Below are 6,157 nucleotides of genomic sequence, written 5' to 3' on the forward strand. Positions count from 1 at the left end.
AAAACCTTATGAAAATATATTTAAGCTATGAAATTTATCATATTCTCGTTTTTAATTTATGGCAGAGTTTGTAGAACAGTTTATGTCAATCAGAGAGATTAGTTATATAATAATCTTGGTTCTAAGAAATGTTTAAGTCCTGTAGTCTTTGGTCAGATGAGCATTATTGTTTTTGGTGCTAATAGAAAATTTAGTTTCATGTGGAGAAAAGGAAAATACAAATGAAACAAAAGATTAGAGACAATAACAAGAAACCTACAACAGAAATAAACAATAACCAATTCTAGGTTTGTACAAATGACACAATTATTGGAAGCAGACGAGGAAAGATCCATGAAAGCTTTATGGTAGGGATGTGATTTTGGAATTAGCTCTGTTTTTTTGTGCATAGGTGATCAAGGGATTGGCGGGCAAACAGAATCCCATTAATACTCCCATTTCAACCATGACTTCTTTCTACTCTACAGTAAACTGAAACCTTTCAGTACACTGATAGAAGTAGGCAAATGATCAGATACCAAGTTTAATTTTTTTTTTTGCCAGTGTGTATCAATAGTTGGTGGTTTTACTAACAAATTAAATTGGGGGAGTGGCTGAGTTAAGACTCAGTAATGTGGTTGTCTACACATGAAGTAACTATCGCCCATACGAGAGTTGACAGTGTATTAATTGTCATTAATACAATCAAGGCATTACAATCAAGAGAAATAACTGAGAGCAAAGTGTTAGCTTCTCCCTTAATAAGCATTTTTCCTTTTTATTAAAAGACCATTTACTTGTTTCTTATTTTATTATTTTATTAAAAGACTTACTTTATTAAAAGACCATTTCCTTATTTCTTAAGATATTGGCCTTTTGTTAGTATTACCTAAGAAGATAGATGGCCAACTGGGTCCAGGCACTATCTCACTTTGGAAACTATTGTGTCCTTTGTTTTTTCAGTCTTTCAAGAAAATGGGTATGATTCTTCAAAAGATGTGTGTTTTACTTCGCACATAAGCTCTGACTCTCCAGCAGCTGCTGGGTCTTCTCTGTGCCCTGTGTTCTACTGCAGTATGAATTACAGAATGCTGTGCATGTCTGTTAGTACCAATACCATGTGTATGTGGTAGGAGTTGTAACCAGTTTCTGGATCTGTATGGTACTATGAAACACTTGTTTTATAATTCTGTAATTGTATGGCAGTGTTATGCCAAAAATGTATAAAGAACAATAGTTTCCGTTGCTTACTGCTGTATTTTAAAATATTGTTTCTGAAATAATATATTTAGAGTTCCTTTAGAGTAATTATTTTTAAAAAACTATTGCCAAATATACATCCTGTAAAATGAATAAAAGCCACTTCATCTTGGTTAACATTTTAGCATTATGTTAGAGTACATTATATTGGTTTTGCATGATTAAAATATTTTTAAGTAGCTGGGAAAATGACTTGCTGTTTTTCTATGATTAGACATATATTTTTATGATTATCAATGAGATCACCATTATTTCCTTTTATTTTGTAAAATAAATATTTTATTTTGAAGGGTGAAATCTTATTTACATATGAAGTTACTTTTGTTGCAAGATTTTGGAGGGCAGGTCACTTGTATGTGTAAATACTTGGATATTTGTTTTATCTTTTTTGCTTTTCTCTAATGCAAAGTTCTAAAAGTATATTTAACACAGATAAATGAAAATAACTCATGGAGATGACATTTTTTGACTTAATAGGGCTAGTCTTTTTAATAAGAATATAGTTGACACACAAAGTTACGTTAGTTTCAGGTACCACATAGTGATTCAGTTTCTCTATACATCCTGCTATGCTCTATGCTCACCACAAGTGTAGCTGCCAGCTGGCACCATACAACACTTATATCATTGTATCAAGTCAAATTTTCCATTACAAAAAATGCAGTTGTGAGGTGAAAGAGTTGTCCAGATAACTGGACAGTGTGGATGAGGAAGAAGATGAGCTTGGATAGGCTCAAGCTCTTGGATGAGCTAGATAGGCAGCAAAAGAGAGGACGAAAGAACTAAAAATAGACTGTGGTAAGAGTCAGAATGAAATGACATTGTGCATAATTGAGAAACTTAGAGGAAGAAAACAGCAGCCACAGTGGTGAGGGAGCATGATTTTAACTGCACCCTTTGGGATGAATTGTTTAGTAGGGAGGAGTGTGCACAAGCAGTTATTGTCGTGAGGGAGGAATGGATGCATTCTGGTGATAGAGAAGTCTTCTTTCCCCCCAGAGGTTTAATGTCTGTAGGCAAGGCAAAATCCTAGGAGGTTGGAGATTCTCAGTATAGTGAGAAATTCAAGATTGGGTCTGCATGTCTTTATGAACATAGAATTTAATATGGGAGAGAATTTGGAAAAAAAGATTTGTGGCCTGTTCCTTATTTTAAGCCTCAAGTGATGTAAAGCAGGCAAGCTGGTGTTCCAGGGAGGGAAGGAAATCCCAGCCTGGATAAAAGTAACGATGGGCAGTTTGGTTTCCTGTAGGTGATTGTATGCTTCGTTGATTGTGACTAAGAGGCTGAACTGACACAGGGAACATATAAGGATTATCCTGCCCTTGGGATTATCCCCGAGAAAATGTTGGATTAATTGGAAGAGCATTTTAAAATAGGTTACTAAAGACAGAGATTAAGAGCCAGCATGGATTTAACTATACAGAAAGACTGGGTTTATTAATTAATTTTGCTATAATAGTTAGCATGCTACTACTTTTATAACCATAGCGTATATTTAACACTACCAATGAATATATAAATATTTTCCTTTCGAATGGTGTATAACATATTTTCGTTGTGATTAAAATAGCCTGTTTTATCAACTCTCAGCTTTGGAAAAGGAAGATTTTAGAGGAACAAGAATAAACAAAGAAGTGGTAGATGAGGCGAACCAAATGAGATCTGACAGCTTACCTTAGAATGCTGAGTTTGTCTGAGATCTTTGAAAGGATGATTTGACTGTTGTCAGAAAGAGAAGTTCAAGAAAAAGCCTGAAGGACTAAAAAGTAAGGGCAAAGAGGCATTTTGTTTAATGGAGTAGAGCTGTTTTTCAGGCCAGAGAGACTTGGTCCACATGGCAAAGTCATCAATTACCATTGGCTGTGTCGCTTTGGACCAGTCATGTAAATTCTCAGGGTATTTAGCCTCTCATTGATAATATCTATTTTGTGAGTTTCTTGAAAGGATTAAAGTGTAGGTTAACCACCAGGGACATATTCGAGATACTCCTTTATGGTGGCTATTATTCTAGAAGAAAATGAGATGTTTGATCATGACATACATTGTGTAGCATTTATCTCAATGGAAATCTAATGTGTTTACCAGGTTTATAGATAAAGCTGAAGATTTACTTACAATTTTAGGGTACTCTTTTTACCATAGCTCCCAGCTATGGAATTGATGATTTTATGTTACATATACTGATATTGACAGGATAGAAAATTCCCCTCACTGTGAATATAATGAATGTGCAAAAGAGCCCTTTATTACGTCCTTAATATTTGTTTTTGAATTAGTTTACCTTTTTTGCCAAGAAAGAGCTGGAGTATGAGGCAGAGCTGAAGCCTTTTGATCAGGATCAGAAGATGATCTAGTTTATGTTAGGACACCATCAGTACTGATTTTTATTAACAGCATGAAATTTTAATTCCAAACCCTCCAAGTAGATATTCACTTCATATCTTAGTGGAAGGCCTCTTAATAGTTAACATTAAAGAGGTGTATGTAGTTAATTCTACGAACTTGTGGCCTAATTGTTATTGTTTACTTAAAATCAGAACTAGGAAGATGAATAATCTTGTGCTAAATAAGTACTCATCTTTCAAAATTCTAAGTTATAGGCATCTTCATACTGTGAAATTTAAATGGGGTCACCATAGGTCTTAGGCCATTGTCTTGTTCAACCATTTATCCTTTCAGAATGCCACACACATGCTATAAATGTGATATGAAATAAATCCTCATGATGTAAATAGAAGTTGAACAGCTTCATTTTCCCTAGCATTCATTTTGATGAATTTCCCCTCATTTTGTCTGTTTCAATGTACAGTTATGGGAAGAGGAATTACGGACTTTTATAGTTAGTAGTGAGCGTGGATCCTAATCTTACATAGATATAGAAGAAGTGACATGACTTTCCTCCCTCAAATGCTACAGATGCAAGAGCTTGAGATAGAACCTAAGCCCCCCCCCCCCCCCCCGGCTCTCTGTTCAGTGTGTTTGAGGCCATGAGTGGCCCCTTTTAACTCTTGAGCATTCTTTGCTAATTAGAATGGATTCAGAAGCATTAGCCCAGACAGTGGGCTGACCTATGATACAATATTAATCCAGGACTGGAGTCCTCTCCATGGAAGAGTTTTACTCACTGCTGAGAGTATTTGCCACTGGCCATTGATCAAGTTTAACAGGTTCTGAAGCAGGTTCAAACATTTCCATGTGGGAAAGAAACCCACTGGGGCTCTGAAAATGGACTTTGAGTACATTTATCTCTGACCATGTGCCTCTCTGGACACAGTAGCTCATTTAGATTTCATCTCTGGGGGGAACATGGAGCTGGCTGTACTGCTGCCACCCGGACATTTCTAATCTCACTGAATGACATCTTTATCTCCAAACTGGAGACCAGGGAACTACCTCTGAATTTTCATCTGTCAGCACATCCAGTTTGACAACAAATTCTGTTAATTCTATTTCTCACAGTTGTCTCCAATCCACTCCCTCATTTACATCTCCATTGTCCCCATAAGCCTTTATCTGTTGCAAAAGACTCCCTAATCTTCCCTCTGCCTTCAGAAAGAACGCAACCTTTCCAAGATGCCACAGTGTACCTTTGTATCTTGGGTGCCTATTATAGGGCCCAGCACATAATAAACACTCAATAAGCCTTTATTGAATTAAAAAAATGTTTAGCAGTTATATCTTGAAACAAGACGTGTAAGGGTAGGGACAGCTATTTTTTGATCCATTTCTGAAATATAAAGTTTCCTCAAGACAAGTAGACTTCAAAATGAATTAATATTTTTTATTTTAGAGAGAGCTCAAGCAGGGTAGAGGGGCAGAAATAGAGAGAGAGAGAATCTTAAGCAGTCCCTACCCTTAGCACGGAGCCTGATGCCAGTCTTCATCTCGTGACTGTGAGATAATGACCTGAGCCAAAATCAAGAATCAGACGCTCAACCAACTGAGCCACCCAGGCACCCAAAATGGATTACTTTTACGACAAGTATAAAGATTCACATTGAAACATTTCATAAGAATTTAACACTTTGACAAACCTAGATCATAGTTTCTTCCTGGTTTCTTGGGTCACTTAGTAACAAATGCCATTAATTGGTTGTAAGCTGATTTAACTGAAGTTTCAAATTTGAGGTTAAATAAAACAAAAAAAGTACATAGTTCTACTTTTCCTAGTGGTTTGAAATTTTAGGTAAGATGAAGTAGTTTAAAAATCACATTTATTGGATCAACAAAGTCCCTGTTTCCATCCTGGCTTAGAGTTATACAAATAGAAATAAACAAGCATGAGCATGAGATGAAGTCTCTCTATATGAAAAGCACCTGGAGCATTGGTAGAATAAAAACAATTCCCTTGGCAGTTCACAGCATAGCTGACTTTTTTTCCCTCTGGTTTTACACTTTAGACCAAAATTCAGTTTGACAGTAAAGGCCGCACTTTAAGAAATGGCTTTTTCCCTCAGTGTTTGATTTTCTGATTATATCCCTTCTCTTATGTGAGCTTTTCTTTTTCCTACATGTTGACCACCAAATTGAAATGAAAAACTCCATTATCTTAAGGTTTCATTAAATAGAAACCTTATGGAAGTTTTCATGAATGAAAGTAAATTGTCATCCAAATTCTTTTAAACTTCATGAGCATTCTTTATAAGCAATCCTAAGAAAGGCTTGATTGAGTGTGTTATATACTCAGAAAAACTTGAGCTAAACTTGACTTGTGAAAAGGATGACTCTTCATTTGTTCTTTTTTTTTTTAGCTTATTGTAATGAACTCAAATTATAAAAATATAATTAAGTCACAAAATCACTCACCTGAAACTCAGATATTAAAGAAAAGCTATTTTGTAATAGCTTATCTGATCTTCTTCACAAGTCACACCCTGATGATTGGTAGGGACATCTTTAACTTGCCAGTGGTACT

This window comes from Prionailurus viverrinus, chromosome B2 (genome assembly GCF_022837055.1).
Source record: "Prionailurus viverrinus isolate Anna chromosome B2, UM_Priviv_1.0, whole genome shotgun sequence".
Taxonomy (NCBI): domain Eukaryota; kingdom Metazoa; phylum Chordata; class Mammalia; order Carnivora; family Felidae; genus Prionailurus; species Prionailurus viverrinus.